A 24181-nucleotide genomic window follows, 5' to 3' on the forward strand; every position below is an offset into this window, starting at 1 on the left:
TGCAATGCTGATCAAGATATTTTAATGATGATCACTTCAAATTTTTAGTAGTCTCTACCAGCAAGAAACTTCAGTCATATAAGCAGATGATGCAAAACATTTAAATCATTGTTTACATTCAATAGAAGATTTATAACTTTTGAAATTAAAGAACCTAATAGCTTATCCTTTTATTATACAGATAATTTCTTATAATAAAGCAAAAGTATTTCAGATTTGAACTTTTATCTATCTTGTGTTTCAAAATAACAATGAGGGTTGAGTTTCTATATTGCATATGTACTCTAAGAACACATTTTCACCAGGAGCCAGCATGAAAACCACTAAATGGACTTCTTGTCCATCAGCTGCAGGTGGACAAGATAATTTGATATATGTGAAGACAGAAATCCTGGGTTACCATTTGTCTCTGAAGAGACCAGTAAGCCCCACCAATTTCTGCACCTATCTATCCCAAACTAGCTGCATCTTGGCCTAAGCTCCAAGCTCTAGGAATCTGGCAAATAAACTCCCTGCTGGTCTTCAGACTTTACCTAGGATGGCTAGCGATGTATTCTGAATTCAGGTGTTGAAATTTCCAGGCTGAGGAGCACCTTCTTGGCTGCAGTCAGGGCATCACGTGAAGCAGCACATGGCAAATACGGCACAGTGCGCTAGTCGTCGTCTCTGGAGACTATGAGGGTGGTCCTTAAACCACCCTGCCAAGACTACTCCCTGAAGAGTGGTGAGAAGACCCCTCTTAGTTAGAGGCACCTGGCTCCAGAGCTCGTTACTCCAAGCCCCACCAGGCACTTGAGTGTTGAGAGACTAATTCACAGCATACTTGGAATCCATTTGTGGCACACCACTGTAGCGCACCTTGTAATGTGGCACACAGCTTGGGGAAAGTTCTGCCTTGGAGATTTCTTCCTGGTTCCAGGTGAGTACCCCATGGCTCAGAGAAGGGTGCGTGTCACCCCAGGTCACATGTTAATGACGGAGCTGGGGCCGGAAGCTAACTCTGGTTCCTGGTACCACAGCCATGTAGATCCTTCATTTCTTGTCATTTTTCCCCCTCTCTGTCTTCCTTCTTCCCAGTGACTCATTCACCACAAATTCCTCATGGAACTAGCCTACTAGTTAAAGATGTTAGCTTGTTCAGCACCTACCACAGAGAGGGCAGCGTTTCTCAAGCTTTGATATACACGAGAAAGGAAATTTAAAAGATGGATGTGTTTTACTGCTGTCTGTTTGTGAAGAAAGTTGCAGCAGGAAGAGAGGAGGGTGAAGATTTATAGCAGAGAACATGAGGCAACATTTCCACTTTACTCCCTCTAATATCTTTGGCTGAGTCTTATGGTGAACACCAGATCTTGGTGACCTGTAAGGAGACACTGTGACCCAAAGGTTACAAAAATCCAAGAGGTCAAAATAACAGGTCATTTTATCTGAGAAAAAAAATGGAAATAATTTTAAGTGCTTGAAGGGACATGCAGTGGTTTCCAAACTCCAGGGTGCAGGAGAAGCTCATTAGAAGTTTGTTTAACTTATTTTGGCAAGTAATTCTAAATCAGTTGGTTTGGACTGAAGCCTACAGATCTGCACTTTAACAAGCACTCTGAGATTATCTGATTGAGAAATGCTGAGACAGAAGTAAGACCTTAGAGCTTGATTGCATTATATAATGTGGACTTTGCAAATGGTGAGCGGAAACGTTTTATTTTTTAAATTTAAACAGTTCTCGTTTCTCCTAGATAACTCATATTTAGGATATTCATGTTGTAAATTATTACTTAAACAAAAAAATCCCTCTCCTCTCCCTTTCTGCTTTTATCTATTTCGAAGCTGGGAAAATGTTTTTTGCTATTTTCCCTTGAATGAATGCAAGTTATTTATATAAAAACCCCATTACAAGTAGAATGGCCAAGCCACAAGCTTCCCTGGTCTTTTGAGTCTTTGACCCTTCTCTGTGCACCCCAAGTGCAAATACCTGTTAAGACTCCCCTTGTTTTAGGCAACCTGACTCGACTCACTTGTGCTAGATTCCCCACTCTGTCCCCAGAAAAGGGGAGGTGGACAGTGAAAGAACAGGATAGAGGAGGTGTTGCTAGTGAAGGCCTATCAGAATGCAGGATGTGGGAAACCTCAGAACACTGCTTACCAGTTATGGAAGAGGTGTTACCCCAGGAAACCGCACACTAGAGCCCATAATGGAAGCCCAGAAATGGGCTTATAAACACATTTTCACCCTGTGTTAATAACTTTCTTCTCAAAGTCCTTTTTTATTTAAAAATATATATATATATATATATTTATTTGACTGTGCTGTGTTTTGGTTGTGGCATGTGGGATCTTGAGTTGCAGCATCCCTAGTTCCCCGAGGGATTGAACCCGTGCTCCCTGCATTGGGAGCTTGGAGGCTTAACTGCTGGACCACCAGGGAAGTCCTCCAAGTCCTTTTACATGAACCTTATGCGAGTGTGTGCATCATATCGTATTGTTGTGCGTGTGTGTGTGTGAGAGAGAGAGAATGACTACTACCAACTTACTCATGTGAAAGAAGAAGCTTAAGAGCCCCTGATACACACATTAAATACTGTGCTGTATTTTCATATAAATATTTTCTCATATGTTCTTAGAGAAGACTCCCAGAAGCTTTGTGAAGAAGGTAGACTTGTATTCTTTTTCTCATTTTGAGGAAATGGAGATTTAGAGAATTAACAAGTTGTATAACTTTGAACAAGGGATTCTACTTTTCCATCATTGTTTTTTAACCTATAAAGTAGGGGGATTAGCGCAGCTTATTCTCACAATAACAATATCAGTAACAATGTATCATAATTGCGTGTGTGAGTGCTCAGTTGCTTCAGTTGTGTCCAACTCTTTGCAAACCTATGGAATGTAGCTTGCCAGGCTTCTCTGTCCATGGGAGTCTCCAGGCAAGAGTACTGGAGTGGGTTGCCATTTATTCCTCCAGGGGATCTTCTTGACCCAGGGATCGAACCCGCCTCTCTTGTGTCTCCTGCATTGACAGGTGGGTTCTTTACCACTGGTTGCACCTGGGAAGCTCACATCATAATGAAGTTAGCCCAAATCACTGATAGAAAAGAACTTTAACTCATATATTCTCCCTCCAAACTCAGTAAGTGTTCTTCTCAATAACATGACTTTTTAAAGAGGACAGTTAACTGGAGTCCAAATCTTGCTATATCTCAGGTAACAATGTCAAGAAAAGTCCCTGTGCTGCTTTCCGTCTCAGAGCCGGAAGAGTCTGTGCGGACCAGCCTCCTGTGTGTGGATCAACCTTCTCTGTGTGGTCATGTGTCAGGGATACCCTGAGGAAGGTCATCTGACCATGCTCATGGATATTCCCATGAACCCACATGCTCAGAATCCAAGAGTCAGGCCATGGCAGGAAGACCAGGACAGCAGCAGTAGCCTCCTAGAGGGATGGTTCCCTCGGCCAGGACAGGTAGGCATCAGCTTGCTGGAATTCGAAGGCAGCCACACCTGCATCCATTATGTCTTAGCCTCTCCACCACTCCACTTTGCAAGTGAGGAAATAGTACCTTCCATGCAACACCCAGCCATCAGATATCAATCTTGAACAGCAGGGCAGAACAAGTCAGACCTGTGAGTTAGAAGATATCATCCTAGTTACAGGCAGTTGTGTGACCTTGGGAAAGTCACTTGACCTCTTTAAACTTATTTCCATGTCTTCAAAACAAAATCAGTTGGTAAAATAATCTCTAAGACAGATGACTCTCAATCTTTTCAACAGGCATTAAGAATGACTGGGAAGATTTGAGTATAAAAATGGGTTTAGTATAATACAGATTTATCATATTAAACACAAATAAGAATGAACACATCTTAACATATTTATATAAGAAATAGAGGAACTAATTGGTTTATACATTCACTTTCTTTCTATTTTTCAAATAGTTTTAGTAAAATATTCTACCTTGGTGAACAAGTGTGATTAAAATGTTTGAATTTCATAAAAGAAAAATCACTTGGGGTTAAAATGAATACTCATGGGGATCTTGGTCCCTATGATTCTGATACAGTAGGTTGAAATAAGGCACAGGAATCTGATTTTTTAACAAGCACCCAAGTAATTCTGCTAGAAGTGGTCTGCAGACAACACTTTCAGAAATACTGCAAGAGTGAGGGCCCCTTCTGCTCGTGTTGTGTGGATTGTTCATCTCTCCCTGTAGTTAACCAATCACCAAGCGCTGGTGATTACTCAGGCAAATTATCTGCCTCATCCATCCCTTCCCTTGAATGCCACAGCAAAACCAATTTTATGCCAGGATGATAGCAATGACTTCTGATTTGAATTCCTGATCCCATTATTTTGTCGTCCATGTCCTATTACTAGAGTCTGCATATATTCCTAACATCTCATCAGAACCATACAAAGGGGATTGGTTGTCTGTAGGATGAAACCCAAACTTCTTAATCAAGCAAGTGTCTCCACATCCTTGTCTTCCGTGGGTCTTCCCTAGGAATGCTCTGTGCTAAGAGAATCTGACTACTGAGTCTCCTGAATGAGCCTGTGTGTCATCATCAACAAAGCTTTGCTCACATCATGTTTTCCTCCTTAAACTCTCCCCTTAACTGCTTTGTACCCACTGTCTAAATTCTATTCATTTTTGGAAGAACAACTTTAAAGCTCACCTCCTTTAGGATGTCTTTTCTGACCACCCCTCTTGACAGTGAGCTCTTGATTTCTTTAGCTAGCCCGACACAATGAAATGATCATGGTAACATTTCTCCCTACATTGTGTATCTCGGTCTCCTCACCTGCCTTGAGCACAGTGGCATCTAGTAGTTATGCGTTTCTGTATCCTCCCCAGGCTGTGCACAGAGATGGCATTTGATACAGACTTACTGTACATCCTTTTCCCACAGAATGCATTCTCTGTTTAAACAACAAAGCTAGTATGCACTTGACTGAGTTAATTAACTTCTGACATTTTTCTCTGTTTGCAAAATACAAGAACCAAAACAGGATACTCCTCATCCCAGGATGTTACAAGAAACCATTTATTCAAAATGATTAATTGTTGACCAAGAAACAAAATGAACAGGTGTATCTGCCTGCTTGAATTAAGAATGCTTCCTCTAAGTAATAACACAAGCCCTTTCCTCTCTGTGGAGGATTTCCTGGCATCATCAGATGTATTTGTTGTTGTTAATGTAATAACATTTATAGAACATTATAAAGAATCATATACATTATGTTATGCGCTTTTCACAACCAGCTTATGTATTGTGTGTATGAGCTGTCGCTCAGTCGTGTCTGACTCTTTGTGACTCCATGGACTGTAGCCCACCAGGCTCCTCTGTCCATGGGGATTTTCCAGGCAGGAATACTGGCATGGGTTGTCATTTCCTACTCTAAGGGATTTTCCCGACACAGGGATCGAATCTGCATCTCTTGCGTCTTCTGAATTGGCAGGCACATTTTTTTACCACTGCGCCACCTTGGAAACTCACCTTATGTATTAATCATTATTATCTTTATTTTATAGATGAGGAAATTGATGCTTAAGATATTAAACAGTTTAACAAAAATCACCACCTAGTGTCAGAGCCAGAATTTGTATCTTGGTCAGTCTGATCTCAAAGCATTTGGACATTACATTATTTTGTTAACCTAACACCTTATGGACCTGGCATTACAGCGCCTTTTAGTTGTTGCTTGCAGGTTAGTTATCTGGAGAAACTCTAAAATTTTTAGGAGTGAGATGTGCCTTTAATGCTTGGCACATAATAGGTACTCAGTGAAACCTGAATAAATGCAGACTGAAAAGGAGGCTAAGAATGTGACAGATTATAATGTTTCAGGCCAGGTGGTTGTGACAAGTGCTAATAAGTGGCCTCAACCATGTGAGAGGCAGAAGACTCTTCTTCAGCTGCCATCAGGAAAAGGCTGCATGGAGGAGGTTACCTTTGAGATAACAATGCCCCTTTACCTGAGGGTCCCTTCCTCAATACTTTTGGCCTGTACAAGCCCCTGATCAGTAACCAACACGGTGTGCACAGCACAGGGTCCTCAATCACTTAATTATTCAGATGATCTATGTGGCACTTGGGTCCTACGCTGCAACCACATGAACCCACCCTAACTAGCTTAAGTACAAAAGAAATTTACTGAGAATCTTAGGGAGCTCACAAAATCTCCAGAGGGAGCAGAGAATCAGGGTGAGGTGCTATTCAGCCAGAAAGAACACCCAGACACCCTACAGATTAGATGTTTATACCCTTTCATGACTGGGGACAACTACCACAGCCTACAGTGATGATGTTAGATCAAGAATGCCAGAACTCAGCCAAAGCTGTACTCCAAGCCTGGACACTCCAGCCACCTTTTTGTTAAAAGACGGAGTCCATGGGAGGTCTGCATCATCACATTGTTCTCTTCCTAATCAAAGAGCATGAGGTTGCTAGGGGAAACCCAGATTTATGTATGGACATTTGAGCTTCAGTTCAGTTCAGTTCAGTTGCTCAATCGTGTCCAACTCTTTGCAACCCCATGAACCGCAGCACACCAGGCCTCCCTGTCTATCACCAACTCCTGGAGTTTACCCAAACTCATGTTCATCGAGTTGGTGATGCCATCCAGCCATCTCATCCTCTGTCATCCCCTTCTCCTCCTGCCCCCAATCTTTCCCAGCATCAGGGTCTTTTCCAATGAGTCAACTCTTCACATAAGGTGGCCAAAGTACTGGAGTTTCAGCTTTAGCATCATTCCCTCCAAAGAAATCCCAGGGCTGATCTCCTTCAGAATGGACTGGTTGGACCTCCTTGCAGTCCAAGGGACTCTCAAGAGTCTTCTCCAACACCACAGTTCAAAAGCATCAATTCTTCAGCTCTCAGCTTTCTTCACAGTCCAACTTTCACATCCACTCAAGACTACTGGAAAAACCATAGCCTTGACTAGACGGACCTTTGTTGGCAAAGTAATGTCTCTGCTTTTGAATATGCTATCTAGGTTGGTCATAACTTTGCTTCCAAGGAGTAAGCGTCTTTTACTTTCATGGCTGCAATCACCATCTGCAGTGATTTGAGCTTCAAGGAAGGCTAAAAAGAGACTCTGGCTTCTAACTTGGCAGAGCAGAATTCAGAATGTAAACTACTCTCCCAAATGTAGGAAGGTGGTTCACTAGATAGGTGGCATGGGGGTGGGTGGGAGGGATGTCCAAGAGAGAAGGGATGTATGTATACATACAGCTGATTCACTGTGTTGTACAGCAGAAACTGACACAACATTGTAAAGCAACAGTATTCCATTAAAAAAAAAAAAAAGATGCTGAGGGGTTCTATGAGGTATATCAGATAGTAATATCTTATAGCAACAATAATAGCTGTAACTTACTGAGCATATATTAAGTGTTAGACATTTTACAAACATTTTTATTTTCTTCCTTGCCACACAACTGATACTCTTAGTATCCCCACTTCACATAGGTAGACACTAGGGCTGGGACAGGTTAGTTTCTTAAGACCATAACGTTAATGTGTTAAGTTCTATACCAGATTAAATTACAGATCTTGCTACCTCCTTGAACTTCCTCTATCATAGAACTCTCCGTATTTTTATTGTTTGTTGCTATTGTTTAGTCACTAAGTCTGACTCTTTTGGGACTCCATGGACTGTGGCCCCCCCAGGCTCCTCTGTCCATGGAATTTCCCAAGTAAGAATACTGGAGTGGGTTGCCATTTCCTATTCCAGGAGATCTTCCCAATCCAGGGATCAAACCTGTGTCTCCTGCATTGGCACATGGATTCTTTTACCACTGAGCCACCAGGGGCTATTTTATTGTTGTGTTGGTCGCTCCGTCATGTCCAACTCTTTGTGACCCCATGGACTGTAGCCCACCAGGCTCCTCTGTCCATGAGATTCTTGAGGCAAGAATACTGGAGTGGGTTGCCATTTCCTTTTCCAGGGGATCTTCCCAACCCAGAGATCAAACCTGTGTCTCCTGCATTGGCATGTGGATTCTTTTACCACTGAGCCACCAGTGGCTATTTTATTGTTATTATGTACTTAATGGCTGCCTTTTCTGCTAAGTGCCATGAGCATACAGGAGGCCTGTTTCCTGTTATATTCCCAGCACATGTGATATTTATTCACTCATTTAACAGACACCCAACTTCCATTGTGGGTCTGGTACCTTCACATGGTTACTCAACAATGATGCATTAAATTCATCTAATGTGCCAGTCACTGTCACCTGGTGCTGAGAGTGCTGTTGGAACAAGACAGGCAAGGTCCCTGCCTCATGGGATTTACATTCTGCCTGAGAGAGACAGGCAATTAACAAATAAAGAAGTGTATAAAATAACAGAAAGCAATATGCGCTATGAGGAAAAACAAAGCAAAGGAGGGGATAGAAAGTAGTGGGGCGGGGTGATGAGGAGGGAAGGCCTCTTTACAAAGACTGAGTTTGATACACCAGAATGAAGGAGAGAATGACTCCTAAGAAAACCTGGTGAACCGTGCTCTAGGCGGTAGGACAAGTGCGAAGGCCCTGAGGTGGGAGTGAACTTGGCCTGTTCTGGGAATAACAAAACCAGTATGGCTAGCTTGTAACAAATAAAGGCGAAAGTGGTTAGAGATGAGTTCAGAGAGATGGGAAGGTCATATACAGACAGCCTTGAAACCACTCCCTGATATGGAATTTAAGTTTTACCCAGGTGGTGCTAGTGATAAAGAACCTACCTGCCAATGCAGGAGACAAGAGACTCAGGTTCGATCCCTGGGTGGGGAAGATCCCCTGGAGAAGGGCATGGCAACCCACTCCAGTATTCTTGCCTGGAGAATCCCATGAATAGAGGAGCCTGGTGAGCTACAGTCGATAGGGTGGCAAAGTTGTTGGACACAACTACTGAGGTGACTTAGCATGCTTGCTAGCACTGAGGGGTTTTGAAAGGAATGCCATGATATGCTTTAGCTTCAACTAGATTATGGTAGAGGCCATGTGGAAGTTCGCTGGGGGCTGGAGGAAGATTTGACATAGGGAGGTTATGTAGATATTTCAGCACTTAAACAGGAGAGAGAGAACTTGGACTGGGGTATTGGGGATGAAAAGAAATGGCTGAATTTGGGGGTCTATTTTGAAGGTGAAGCAGATTGGTTTCCAAATGTATTCAAATGGGAGTGGGAAAAGAAATGACTTGGGTAACTGGGTGGTAACTTCACTGGTGGCTCAGACAGTAAAGCATCTGCTTACAATGCAGGAGACCTGGGTTCGATCCCTGGGTTGGGAAGAGCCCCTGGAGAAGGAAATGGCAACTTACTCCAGTATTCTTGCCTGGAAAATCCCATGGATGGAGGAGCCTGGTAGGCTACAGTCCATGGGGTTGCAAGGAGTCGGACATGACTGAGCAACTTCACTTGCGTAACTGGGTAAATGGAAATACCATTTCATGAGGTATAGAAGACTGGGGCAGGAGACCACCAGAAGAAAGACTTAGACTTCATGGTACTTGCATATGGACATTTAAAAGACTCTGATGCTGGGAGGGATTGGGGGCAAGAGGAGAAGGGGACGACAGAGGATGAGATGGCTGGATGGCATCACTGACTCGATGGACATGAGTCTGAGTGAACTCCGGGAGTTGGTGATGGACAGGGAGGCCTGGCGTGCTGCGATTCATGGGGTCGCAAAGAGTCGGACACGACTGAGCGACTGATCTGATCTGATCTGACCTGGATCTGAGTGGTGATGTTGAGAGGCATTGGATAGATGGGTGTAAGAGCTGGGATTTCAGGGTGAGGTTAGGACTAGATGTACAAACATGGGAGATGAGTATACAGCTGAAGTTTCAAGTCTGAAGACTAGATGAAATAGCCTTAGCTGTTGCTGCTACTGCTGCTAAGTCGCTTCAGTCGTGTCCGAGTCTGTGCAACCCCATAGATGGCAGCCCACCAGGCTCCCCCGTCCTTGGGATTCTCCAGGCAAGAATACTGGAGTGGGTTGCCATTTCCTTCTCCAAAGCATGAAAGTGAAAAGTGAAAGTGAAGTTGCTCAGTCGTGTCCGACTCTTAGCGACCCCATGGACTGCAGCCTACCAGGCTCCTCCATCCATGGGATTATCCAGGCAAGAGTACTGGAGTGGGAGGTGCCATTGCCTTCTCCTGGCTAGAACTCAGTAAACTTGCTAAATATTTAGGGATAGAGATTGAGTTGAAACATAGGTCTGACTCAAAGCCTTAAGGCACATAACTTGCAACATCCTTCCTGAACTTTAGGACAAGAAGAGGAAGCAATTTTACTGAAGGCGAGGGATATTAGTAGAGGGATAGAGCCACTGATCAAAAATAGGTGGGGGGAGGGGGGTAGAAAGAGGAGTGCCAGATGGGAAGGGAAAAACATGAAAGGTAGTGGCCAGCAGCGGGTGGGGAGAAGAGGGCGGAGCCTACCGTCTCTGGCTGGGGCTCCTTTCATCTTCCATTGTCAGGCGCTGTAATTTGTGTGCTTACAATCGCCCTTTGCCCATTGAGTGGTTTTCTTGGTTTCCTTATCTGCATTTTCTAGAATCACTCATGCAGCTCACTTGACAAGAGCTCTTGAGAGCAATTTATTTCTATCAGGTGTCAGAATAGCCATCTTTTCTTAAGAAATTTAAAACAAATCCTGAGAAATCTAGGGATCCCATAACATTAGGTTTTCTTTTTGTGTATCAATGCTGGGAAGCTTAAACCCTCTTGAGTGACATTTTTGCTTCAGCCTCATTTCAACTCCATTTTATGCTCCAATTATGTTTGTCTTTTTTACTTTTTGCCACACCATACGGCTTATGGGATCTTAGTTCTTGACCAGGGACTGAGCCTGGGCCTTGGCAATAAACGCAGAGAGTCCTAACTCTGGGACCATGAGGAAATTCCAAAGTTATTCTGCAGTTTGGCTGGATCTTGAGGCTTGTGGGATTTTGATCCCTGACCAGGGATCGAACCCTTGGCCCATGCAGTGGAAATGCAAAATCTTAACCACTGGATGGCCAGGGAAGTTCCTGTCTTTTTTTTTTTTTTATGTGCTTCTTGTTTAAATTTCCTTTACTCTTTTTAAATATCCCTAACAGCTGCATCAACTGCTATATGGACCAAGGCAGGGAATAACAAACACATGTGGCATCTGAAAGACCCTTCCTTTCAAATAATCTGTTCCATTGCCCTTATAAACTCACTTGTCAGATGTGTTGTCTCAACATCTGGTAGAGAAACTATGTTCCTCAAGTCCACCAAGGGACTGTCTCCCACTTCGGAAACAGGCTCCCAATTTGGAAAAAGGCTCTGAATTCCTTTTACAAGGAGAAGGAGTAAATAGGCTCAGTTCTCCTTCCTCCAATCACTCTACAAATGAGAAGTAGCATTAGCTTAAGTACGTATAGCAGGAATGAAAGAGACCCAAATGTGGCCTGCACACTTAGCATCACCTCTTTGGTCAAATCCAAAGAGTAACAACTAGTGTGTTACTAGTGTAACAACCGCATGCTGCCACAGCGAATGCAAGAGCAAGGGCTGCAGCCTGACAGTCTAAGCTGTAGTTGTCCTAGGACACAGTCCCAAGCATACAGGACCAGGGCTGTGGGCCTCCCGTGTCCCTGTGAAGGACTATTGTCCAAGCCAATGTCAGCTCACTTCTGGAAGGGAGAGATCACCGTGCTCCAGAAACAAAATCGTAGTATGGAGTCCTTGGCATTGGTCATGGCAGAAGACAGCAGTGCTACAAGCCTCAACAGGAAAACAGGAAAGTGAGCGCTGTGTGAGATGGGCAACATCCTGGGGACTCCCAGAATGAACAGAGAGGAGCCTGACGAAACTGGAACTACTGCAGTAGCAGGTGGAGTTGGGGAGGAAGAGCCAAAGATATGCTGTTTTTTGATATGGAATTATTGGTTGGGATAAAGAAATTCTAGTGAAAGACTATTTTAAGAAAGAGTTGAATAATAACAACACAGGCAAAGTTTATTTAAATCTGCTTCTGTTAGTGTCCATGGACACTAGGGTAAATTTCCCTCTAATGTAGAAGAAGTGCTTATGAACTCATTGTTGGGAGTGAGTAAGCTGTACACTGGAGATGACAGATATATTTCCAGTCATCAATCAGCCATTTGTGAACATTTATTAGGAACTGATTACCAGCTTCTACTGTGCTTGGGGCAGATCTACTTATAGAAACTGGTTGTCATGGAAACTGCAGATAGCTACAGTCCTCTCTGGACCTGAATGAGGAGCTAAAAGTCCTCTAAGTTATTGTCTCTAGCTAAGAGGCCCAGGAGCTTCAAGACTGTTCTAATACTAGACTTCTGGTTTTATTTACGACTCCCCCATTTTAGTTCTAAAAGGTACTGTGAAATTAGGACTCTTTTGATAAAGAGGAAGATAATGATTCAAGCAGGTAACACCCCCCTCAAGGTCTGTACTGAGTATTTTGAGCATGCAAAGCCACACTTTGCATTTGCGTCAGCCTAACTTACAGTGCAGAGAGAGCAAGGGGCTAACAGAGAGAGAGAACAGAGGGCCTCTGATATATGAGATGGACTAGGGTGAGTTGATCATATAATATGTACTTTTGTTTGGTTCACACTGGTTTGATCCAGTGTGATTTACATGATTTACACAGGCCCAGAATCCCAAAGATGAATGGCGGAGACTAAGGAGGAGTGACTCGCTTATTATACCTGCCCTCTCAAATTCCAGCTCTGCTGTTGAATGATTTTTTTGACATTAGACAAATTCCTCAAGTCCTCCAAGCCTCAGATGCCTCCCATGTTGAATGGAAAGATCATTTATTTGATTATGGAGTTATTTGAAGAACAAATAAGAAACTGCATGTAAAAAGTTATTGTTCCTTTTTTTCTTTCAAATATTAGAAATTAGTGGTCCTTTCCTTTAGTTTCACGTCAAAAGGTTGGCATCCTGGTTAAGGTTATGTTTGCATTTATTCAGCTTTGCATGCTCGGACTCTGGCAATGTGCCTGGTTTACTGTAGGAGTTAGTGAATGTTTGTTGTTGAAGAAATGAGAAAGACTTGTAGTTACTTTGCTTGTGATCTCTTTGATATTAAATTCCAAGAATTGGAAGGGAAGTCTCAAGGTCATCTGGCCATGCCTCTGCTTCTGTCCATAAAGAAGAGGTAGGTTGGTATAAAATGAAAGCTGTTCCAAGCATATGAGTGTCTGTGGATCTCACAGCTGGTCAACAGAGCCTTTGGATGGAAGTTCCAGTAGGACGCAAAACAGAGTGAAATTGACTTACCTCTCTGGATGGCATCACTGACTCGATGGATGTGAGTCTGAGTAACTCCGGGAGTTGGTGATGGACAGGGAGGCCTGGCGTGCTGAGATTCTTGGGGTCGCAGAGTCAGACACGACTGAGTGACTGAACTGAAATGAACTGAGATGAAGTAGACTGTTTTTTTTTTTTCAGTACTTACCCAGTAGATCCATCTTCTCTAAAATAATTCCACCATCTTTAACCTCCTGTTGGCTTATGAGATCATATCTCTAGAAGACTCCTATTGAAAATGCAAATATGTTCTTAGAGAATGGTAGCTTGCAAAGTCATTAATAAGTTATTGAACCAGCAAAGAGTGGGGACCACTGAACAGTAAGCTTTTCAAGGGAGTCAGGGAGGAGGGATTGAGGGAAGATTTGGGGGTTATTTCTCAAAGACCATGAATTAGCTGGCATGCCTTTGTGGGTCCCACACACGCATCAGGGAAAAAAGAATTCAGAAACTCTGCAGCAGACGTCTAAGGCACATGGGACAAACTCTGTCATTTGGACCAATTTTTACGGTAATTAAAGTTTTCGGGAACAGTTACCTGAATTTCCTCCTGTCACTCTCATGACAACTGTCCAAAGTAGTCAAGGAGGATCCTGATCACCCCGCTACAGTTTCAAAGAAGACACTGTGGCCCAGATCAGCCATGTGATCTGTTTAACACCACTCAGGTTATAAGTAGCAAATGTGGTACTCGAGTTTCTTTCTTTTTACTCTTAACTGAGTTTTCATTAAACTCTACTCCCTCCTTGACTTGGATAACCCAACCAAACAAAACAGTAGTGACAGTGAAATACGAATAATACCAGCAGCCCTCTTTTATGATGCTATGACTACGTAGCAGCATTGTGCTAAATACCTGAGAAACCTCTTGTCATTTATTAATTATCACCAATATTTTCCGGTTGTGGGGAATGAGTAGTGGAGGGGATTTAATGCTGTACCCACCTTCCTGCAGATGGTGAGAGATGAGCATGGACTCAAATCCCTGTTGTCAGAGTTTGGAAGTGCTCAGAGCTTTTCCAGTAAAGGATCTCTGGGTTGGAAGGATCTTAAAGGTAACTTGGCATAATCGTCCATCTAAATCTTTCTTCAGTGTCTCCCTAAATGGTTCTCATGGATTTGGCTTGGAGAAATCAATCTCCCTATTTCCTGGGGGCAATTTGCTCCATTTTAGGACCATTCTCATGGTTAAATCACCAAAGAGAGAAAGTTTTATTTTTTCAACAGCAGATACAAGAACATTTTCACAGGAAAACACTTTGATAGCCTCTTTTGAGGGCAGTCTAGCCTCTTGAGGTCTAAGAGTTGGCTAGTGCCGTTTTAGAGAGAAGGACCAAGGATTGTGTAAGAGAGAGAATGACTTGTAGCTCTCAGAGGGCTTGGAGAATGAGCATATAAAAAAGGGGAAAGGAGGGAGGGTGAGTGAAATGGTGGCCTGCTGTGTGCTTCCTCATGTATCTCTTCTTTACTGTCCCCTGCCCCTCCCCCCAAAAAATTCTGTGAAGTCTACAAAACCCTAAAACATTTAGATTTTTACAGAAACCTTTGAAAGGGTTGGCCAGGGGATATTCCCAAAGTAATAAAGGTAGAACTTGTCTTCAGGGAAGCTGATCATATGAGCCTAAGGCACAGAGGGCTGGCAGATAACTCTGGGAGGAAGCTCTTGTGGATGGCAGAATGGAAGGTTGTAGCAGATCGAATGAGATTTTATAGTCTACAGAAGCCTCAGTTGATGCTTGAGTTATAAGACATTCTCCAAATGATTGCACTTATGTCTTTTCTTTTGGCTGGATTGTTTCAAGTAGAGAAGAAGAAAATTAGCCCAGCAGATTCTTGACATGCAAATGAGATACTTTCTGAAATTTTCTCAAATCCTCATCTTCACAAGTATTACCACAGCCCACAATCTCCTATACATTCATCTATGAAAGAAGGGTAATAATATCTGCCCAACAGGAGTTTTGGGAAAATGTAGTGAAATCATGTGGTAAGTGGAGATAAAACACCATAGAGAATCTGATGCTAGGCCATCAAGCTAAGCTCATTCATTTGCTAGATGACTTGCTTTTCATAGTGTAATCCGAATTTGTGCCTTGGCAAAAATTTTAAACAGTGGTATAATATGGCCTTTGGAGGGTAGCGTGAAAATCACTGAAACCTCAAATATGAAAGCTACAAGTGCCCAAATTCGCCTATGTCAAGCCATGCATTCAAAGGATCTTCCATAGTTTCTGGGTTTGAAACCCTCGGGCCTTTGCATGTCAGCCATCAGTTTCACACTTCAAAAGATGAATGATATAGGATAATAGTGCCATCTATTTCTGCCAGCTTTTTCTTCCAGCTAACAATGATCTCATCTCTGAGGTCTTATTCTCCCTCTTACTAATTAATATCCAGGAACAGTAACTATTGATTCAATAATCTCCACTCCTTGCTTCTTCTGTCATCAGCAGAGCTAGAAAGAGATGTTGTCTAACTGTGGCTAGAATCATGCTGTGGACCAAGGGAAGGGCTGGGATCAGAGATCAAAGCTTGGCTGGAAGCCAGGTTTATGAGCTAACATCATCTTGTTTTTAGTCTCCCAGGGGAATTGTGAGAGGCAAGAACTCCACTTGTTTGATTTGTTTGACTAAAGAACATGAATCTCAAGATAGAAGGAGTAAGATTGGTATCATAAATAATTTTGAGAACTATAGCGTAGTCACACACACATTGTAAGGCCCCATGGGCAAGCCGGAACTCCCAGACTGCACGTTTATATCAGCTACGTGAGCCCCCTGAGCGCCTGACATGAGATGATTGATTCTCCTTGGAAAGAGACCAGCTCAGGTCCCCCAGCCCTCTGAAGATAAGACAGGGGAAACGATGACAAGAGGGGAGAGGCTGAGGAATCGCATTCCCAAGACGATCAGTGGGGATTGGCAGAATGGTTCAGGAATGTTGTTTCTTGCAGGAAAGACGTGGCATTATCTCAGGACCATCTGGTGGCAGCAGGAACGAGAAGGGGGATGGAGGCTCTGAGCAATGGTCACGTAGCCTCATCTCACTGTTTGCAGACGCCCACGATCAAGCAATTTCCTGACAGAAGTGGGTCAGCTATTAGCCTGGGCTCAAGAAAAACAGAACTTCAAGGAATTAGAGAAATGATCTGCAGAGGCTGTATGATTCCTCTACCAAGAAAACCTGAGACACTATCCACAGCTTGCTATAACATGGGCAAAGTCACCAGACTCGAGGAGAGAATAGAATGCTCTTGATCTTTCAGTAAAATTGATCTTGACTCAGGCAGGCCAACTCTCTTGGACCCTCAGTGTAAGATGGCATTTATGGACTCCAGGGCTCCATCTGGCCTCTGTATGCATTTGAGCCCACTTTAGTGATTACAGAACTGTTGGATTAGTTCCCAACTTTAAAAGATCAAAGTTATCTTCCTCTGAAATCCTTAATACAGACTCTAGGGATTCTCCATGGAAATTTTAAAATGACATGGGATCAAGACACATATTTTCTGGAAGGCCGTGAAGATTCAGAGGAGTGGCAGACCTCCTCTTAAATACATGATGCAGGATTGGGGAGTTTGAGACACGAACAGGGAAACTCAATTAGACAAAGTTTTTCAAAGGCCTACATGGAAAACTGGAGGGGAAATCTCACCTCACACCTGGGGGACTGATCAAGGTTTCTTCTTCAAAGGGCATGTGCAGGTTCTGCTGAGTTTCTTGCCAGTGGGAGGAGCTGACTTTGGTGGATGCTGCCTCCATCCTGGAGAAAGGAAATTAGGAAAATCAGCTGAGATGGGAGAACAAGTACCATCCGGCTGCACCACCTCTTGCTGATAGTTTTCCCCCCCAGCATTAGGCCTATCTGTGCTAGGAACAGGGCTTCCCAGATGGCACTAGTGGTAAAGAACCTGCCTGCCAATGCAGGACCTGTAAGAGACTTGGTTGGGTTTGATCCCTGGGTAGGGAAGATCCCCTGGAGTAGGGCACAGCAACATATTCCAGTATTCTTGCCTGTAGAATCCCATGTACAGAGGAGCCTGGTGGGCAACAGTCCATGGGGTTGCAAAGAGTTAGACATGACTGAAGCAACAAGGCAAGCATGCATGTGCTAGGAATGCTGAGAGGGACTCTGCCTTTTCATGCCGAGAAGTAGGCACCTTGATCAAGGCAGGATGACCCCCAGATGTCACTTCTGCACCCAAAAGGGACCAGGGTGCATAGCTCCTCAGAGCATGCATCTGGGCCCCTCCAACACTGGGTGTGCAGAAGGAGCTGCAGTGGCAGCTGGTGTTTGCACACCCTCTCCCTGGGGACCCGAGGCTCAGAGTCATATGAGTCCTGCATCTGGTTCAGAAGCAAAGATGTAGGGGCAGAAAGCTAAACTGGTCCTTCATAATGACTCGCATAAGAGCGAAAACACCCTGGCTGGAACTGGAGGGGGCCAAGATGTAGGGATGGTCTTGGGTTTGAGCCAGTGAGGGGAGGAGGAAGAGGTCTGGGTACACTGTATCTGCCAGAGATTTCCAAGGTGTCAAAGGAGTTAAGGGCATATCTTGGGATCAGAAAACTGATTCTTCCTTGGGCAGTTTCTTTAATTCCATAGACTGTTTATCCCCTCTGTCTAATAGGGGTGATAATAAGAGTTCTGGCTTCACAGGCTGCTGTGAGACCTAAGTGAGGTCACAAAATGTCTAGAGCACTTAGCTCAGGCCCTGACCCTCAGCACACACCCTCTAAAGCATCGCTATCTTTAACCTTATTCTCCAAGGTGGTTGGAGCTGAGATGGGCAGGCTGGAGGAATCTGACTTCCTGATCAAGTGTCCACCAGGAGTCTGTTTAAGAGACCTTGTTACTATAGTGACTCATGTCTGGAATCATTATTGCATCCTGACTGGGTTGTCCTCCTGCATTTGCGGACTGAATCACCATCATCAATAGGAAAGAATTATCTTTCCTTCCAGTATTCCAAACTAGCTTCTACAGGTCTCTCCTAATTTCTGTGGCCTTGTAGTTTAAAGCAGTAGAAAGATACAGAAAAGTTGTTTTCTCCATTATTGATGCTGTTATTATAACTAACTTTAATTAGTTGAGTGCCTGCTACGTGTCATCTCATTTAATCTACATACTCACTAGTGAATGAAGCAACTCCATCACATGGAATGGAAGTCTCATGGAAAGAGACTGAAAGAGAAGAAGAAAAATGGAGTAGAAGCAACATGGTAATCCTCTCCCCCAAAGTACCCTCATTCTTGAGTAGATGTGGGATCCCCTCAAGGGACTCCTAACCCCTGGGGTGTACTCTCTGGGGCCTAAAGTCCTTAACAAGTGGAGGCAAGCACTAGACACCTTCATATTACATAGTTCTTCTGAACTAGCTCCTTGTCAAAGGTTTGGTGTTTTGCTATAAAATATTTGCAATATCCATCTCTGTAACTCTGGGCTGGAATTTTGCTCTGCTCATGAACATAAACTTCAACTCCTACCCCTTACCACTCTCCTTGAAATGAGCACTCACCTGTTTAATTGAACTTTTCAGTTCAGAAAAAATCCAGTATTGTCTGTGAGCACATCAAAGGACCTCTTTGTGAACATTTCCTAGAAGCTTCGGGCTTCCCTGATAGCTCAGTTGGTAAAGAATCTGCTTGCGATGCATACGACCCCAGTTTGATTCCTAGGTCTGGAAGATCTGCTGGAGAAGGGATAGGCTACCCACTCCAGTATTCTTGGACTTCCCTTGTGGCTCAGCTGGTAAAGAATCTGTCTGCAATACTGGAGACCTACGTTCGACCCCAGGGTTGGAAAGATCCCCTGGAGAAGGGAAAGGCTATCCACTCTAGTAGTCTGGCTGGAGAATTCCATGGACTATAGTCCATGCGGTCGCAAAGAATCAGACTCGACTGAATGACTTTCACTTCCCAGAAGCTTCCTTGGGCTTTCCCTAATCAGAACCAGAACTCTCTACTAATGCATTCCATTTCTGTGGGATAAGCCAGAACCTTCCCAGATTTCTTTTGCTCTGGCAAGGCCCCTCAACACAGGAATTGCCTTCCTGCCTGCCTTCCTTTCCTTTTTCCCTTTCTCCCTTCATTTTTTTTTTCTCCCATCATTTGTGTGTGTGTTTAAATTAAACTTATTTCCAAGTCCTCACTTTCCTACTCTCTATGTGCCCTTGGGCAAAATTAACCTCTGTGGGTATCTAAAATATATAAAGTGATATAAAGTGAAAACACCTCTTTCAGCCCTAAAATCAAATTGAACCCTAATGCCTAGGATAGTAAACAAGAGCTTGGGCACTGGAGTCAGTCAGGATTGAGTTTCACTCCCACTCACTTTGCCACTTACCTCATGACCTTGGTGAAGGATGGCATGTTCTTTGGGCCTCAGTTTTTCTAACAAGGAGATAGCACTGACCTCATAGGATAAGAGGGTTGGATGTTGCAGCGGTACTAAGCGGTGCACTTATTATGTGCCTGATTCTGCTCTAAGCTCTTTACATGTGTTGACTCATTTTATTTGCATGCTATTTCTATAACATTTCATTTTGTTAGGGTCTCTTCTCTTGCTTAATTTTCTAGCTTGTTGAGAGTCTTTATTTGCTTATTTTAAACTTAATTCCATCACTTTAAACATAGGAAGTGATAGAAGTAAGTTTAAAATAAGCAAATAAAAACTCTGAACTATAATACAGTTGGCTTCTCTGTCTTCATTCACTCTGTTTTTAAAAAATATATTGTGAATCCTATGACCGAGAAGACAACACTAAGGAAGCAGAGCTAAACCTTTGTACATTAAAATGCTAGAGAATTGTTGATACATGCAAATAACTCATGGCAATGACAGACAAGCAAACTCCGAGTCTCTGGGCGTAGAGCCAGGTATTGACGTGTTTTAAAACTTCCCCAGTTTATTCTAACCATCAGCCAGGACTGAGAACCACAGTCCTATGTTGTGAGTCCAAGGTTACTCCTCTAGACCAATAAGCCATGAAGGTATGTGAGTAAAGTGGTTATCAGCTATGACCCTGGTTTATCACTGCACTGACATCTCTAATGAAGCTAATTGTCAAATCTCCCTCTAAAATCAGAATACATTTTTTTAGCATGCTCCTGGCCAGGCTACTCCAGTAATCCTCTCAGACAAGTGCTGGCGTCTAGTGATGATCATTTTCATGCCTAAATGTTTAGAAATATACTCTAGGCTTTTGCCCAAATCAGAGGCATAGTCTTACCATTTCTGAAATTCAACTTTGGAAAATTAGAAACTTTGCTTATTTCTAGTCTTCTGGAACCTTACTTCATACTTGTCAAAGGTCATAGAAACATGGCTCCCTCATCAGAATTGCAACTTTTCTCAACTCTGTGGGATATGACACTTATGTATTTGAAAGGCAAGAAGTTAAACTATATGCTCTTTTTCTAGTCCTTGCTTATTTCCAAGGGGGTGGCAGGCATTGACAGCTTACTAACAGCTTTCTCTGAAGAAATCGTCTTCACTAATCCCCTTTTAATTCTTCAGCATCGCAAACCTCTTTCTCAGTGTATTTAAGTTATCCAACAGTCTCCTGTCTACTTCATGCTTGCTGGCCTTCTGGGTGCACACACACAACATTTGCTTCAGTGTCTAAGATTTTGGTGCCTTGGATACATCCCATTTATCAAACCCAGTAAATGAACACGAACCAAACTGCCTACTTGGTTTTTTCTATGAAGATCTGTTGCACAGCATTATACTTGAAGCCAACTTATATTCTCCAAAACTTTCTTCTGTATCCTAGAAGCCTGATTCAGCACAGCCTACGTGTTGGTTGTCAGTTCCCTGTGCTAAGAGTTTTCACAGTACGCAGAAAACAGGTCAAAAATCTGTTGTGAAAGGATGAAATAAATTGGCCTTTCTATTTTTTTCCTTCTTTCTCACTCTAAGGTAATTTCAACTTTTATTATTCCATGATTATACTCTGCAATTTCCTTTATATACTAAGGAAGCTTATTATTATGGAGTCCATCTTGAGCCGGATTGTTTAACATTTTAATTCCTATAATCCTCACAAAATCTCTTGCAGGTGAGTGCTGCTTTGTTTATTTTACAACTTGGGAAGCAGAGCTTCTGAGTTATTAAGTAAGCTGCCAACATTCTGACAGACAGCAAGTGGCAGAGGTGTGATTCAAACCTGTGTCAGTCTGAGCCACTGTGCTTTATGCTGCTGCTGCTAAGTCACTTCAGTCGTGGCTGACCCTGTGCAACCCCATAGACAGCAGCTCACCAGACTCCCCTGTCCCTGGGATTCTCCAGGCAAGAACACTGGAGTGTGTACTGTGCTTTATATAGCCTCAGTCAGAGCAGCCAGCTCTAGGCTACCCCAGGCCTCCATCATTAGTGACCAGCAATACTTATTCCCCCTGGATTCAGATACACCCACAGTATCTCCAGCACAGTATTCCCATGGCCGCTCATTACCTTTCAAAGCTGGCAGGTAAGCAGAAGGCTTTGTCATCTCTTCACAACTTGATGGGTACTCTTATATAAACCGTATCCTCAACAGATACATTTTTACAATCTATCAAAAATTTTAATTCTTAAAAAAAAAAAAACTATTTATTTATTTTTTGGCTGTGCTGGGTCTTATTTGCAGCACATGGGATCTTTAGTTGTGGCATGAAAACTCTTTTTAGTTCCCTGACCAGGGATTGAACTTGGGCCCCCTGCATTGGGAACATGGAATAGAGTTTTAGCTACTGGACCGCCAGGGAAGTTCCCCCCAGAATCTTAATTCCTTTTAACTGAATTCCTTCCCATTCTCTTAGAGCAAACTAATTCTATGTGCTCACTGAGATTTTCTAACTCTGACCCCTTCCTAGCTTTACAACGTCATCCTGAGTCTCTTTTTCCCTATATTTCTGCCCTCTGGACACATGGGAATCTTTCATTTCCTCAGAGTCCCTGTTCCTTTGCCACTCAGGGCCTTTGCATATGCTGCTCTTACTCTCTGTAACATTTATCCTCTCCTTCTTTACCTGGTGAACTTCTCTTCCTAGATCTCCATATACTATCTCTTGAGTCCCAGCTAGATCAGGTCAGACCCCCATGTCATCTATTGCTTTTAACACTCTGGAACTTTATTTCATGCAACTTACCATGGTTTATGACTATGCATTCATTGCATTTTTAAATCAATTCTATCACTTCTCCGTTGAATTTCATAGTCTCCGTGTCTGACACATAGTAGGCAGACAAGCAAACACAGACCAGGGTCTTCAAACTTCAAATCATTACAGGAGTCTCCTGAATGGCCAGTTTCCTTTGTGCTTTGAACGTTTCAAGTATTAACGGCAATAAACATGCAGAGGCCCTGTCAGGAAATAATACTTTTGTGAAGTGGGGCCACACCAGGCAAATGACCACCCCTCTTTTCCCAGTAGGCCCCTGGTCACATGGACACACGCATGCTCTCTTGCTGGACTATACCACTTCCATCCAGAGGCATGGATAGAGTGATAAAGGAGAAAGCGGAGCGCTGGGGCCAGGGGTTGAGTTCCAGCTCTAATGCTCTGTAGCCGTGCAGCATTTGTCACGTGGCTTAACTTCTCTAGTCCTCAATTTCCTTATCTGTAAAATCCCTCACTCATAGGATTCCTGGGGAGGCACAATGGGTTAATGAATCCAAAGTACCCTCCCAGCACAGAGACTCGCTTACTGTATGAGAGTTCTTCCTTCCCCTAGGGTACACTACATACCTGGGAAAACAGCAGTGCATTTCTTCAGTCAAGTTAAAAAATTAAAATGGTTGACATTATCCTACAGACCATAGTCTAAATATTCCTCCTATATTAATCTATTTTAAACTTAGAAGAGCCATATGAAGAAAGCACTAGTATTATCAGCTTCATTTTACACATGAGGAAACTGCGCTTCAGAGAGATGAAGTAACTTAAAGTCACATAGCTAACTGTCATCATAAACCCAGTTTGTTTATACTCTTAGACCACTACGTGCTATTGTCTGTTGGCTGATAAAGTAGAAAGGAATCATAGGCAGTGAAAAGATCATTAGCTTTGGAAAGAGAACCATCTCCCAGTTTTGCTATTCCCTGGGTGACCTGGCCAGCTCAGTTCTCCCTTGTCCAAAATGGATATCGTGCCCCCACCCCCAGCCTCCAGGATGAGAGCCAAGCAAGAGGACGAATGTAAAACGCCTGCACATACCTGGCATCAGACAAACGTTGGCCTTCTCCTCTCCTGACAATCAAATCTCTTTCTTTCATAAAAACGTAAGCTTTGAGTTTTCTTGCCAATAACCTGGGCTGGGTAAAGAGAACTTTGGCCCTTGACCAGCTCTAGAGTTTCTCGGATAAAAATTGTTGACATTGAGCCCACACAAAGCTGGAAACTCCCAGAGGGATAAATACACAGGCTCTGACCCAGCCCAGACTTCCCCTGAATTCTACAGAGTTTCAACACTTCTGAGGCTCTGAGAGAGCTGAGACCAAGGTTCCGGAAATGCAGAGCCCAGCCTGGGGGAAGAGAGCACTACTCTTATGAACGGGAGGGAGTCTTGGTGACCAGATTTAGCAGACTGGGTTCCAGCCACACTGTCCCTGCCTTTCAGAACCTTTGTGAATGTTCCTCTAGGAACCAGTGGTTTTAATAGAAAAAAAAAATTTTTTTTTCTGACCTTGGCCTTTTGATTGTCAGAGTCTTCCTGCACGATAAAGGTCAAGAGTTCACCCAAGGTGCCTCAGGATATATGCTGAGCACTCTGAGCCCCAGGAAGAGGCAGGGGTCTGCACAGTGCCTCAGTCTCAGCCGCAAAAGGGAGAACGTAATGGAGCCTATCCCTGGGGTTATTCTAAGGATTTGGGGGGGGGGTAGCAAATATTCAGAGCTTAGGACAGAGCTT

At 43.3% G+C, this 24181-nt stretch overlaps 1 long non-coding RNA gene across 2 annotated transcripts; it reads right to left on the reverse strand.

Annotated features, from left to right (window-relative positions):
• LOC109556191 (uncharacterized) lies at positions 1-23725 on the reverse strand. Of its 2 annotated transcripts, XR_011565842.1 has the most exons (5): positions 23488-23725; positions 22420-22634; positions 16940-17047; positions 13434-13514; positions 1-3610 (listed from the first exon to the last, which is right to left on the reverse strand). It is a non-coding gene; the product is annotated as an uncharacterized lncRNA (long non-coding RNA). The 2 variants fall into 2 exon arrangements; XR_002180364.2 differs by lacking the exon at positions 1-3610 and having other exon boundaries at positions 12309-13514.
• Between the last annotated feature and the right edge of the window lie 456 nt (positions 23726-24181).

The sequence above is a fragment of the Bos indicus genome, chromosome 3 (genome assembly GCF_029378745.1).
Source record: "Bos indicus isolate NIAB-ARS_2022 breed Sahiwal x Tharparkar chromosome 3, NIAB-ARS_B.indTharparkar_mat_pri_1.0, whole genome shotgun sequence".
In the NCBI taxonomy this organism is placed as follows: domain Eukaryota; kingdom Metazoa; phylum Chordata; class Mammalia; order Artiodactyla; family Bovidae; genus Bos; species Bos indicus.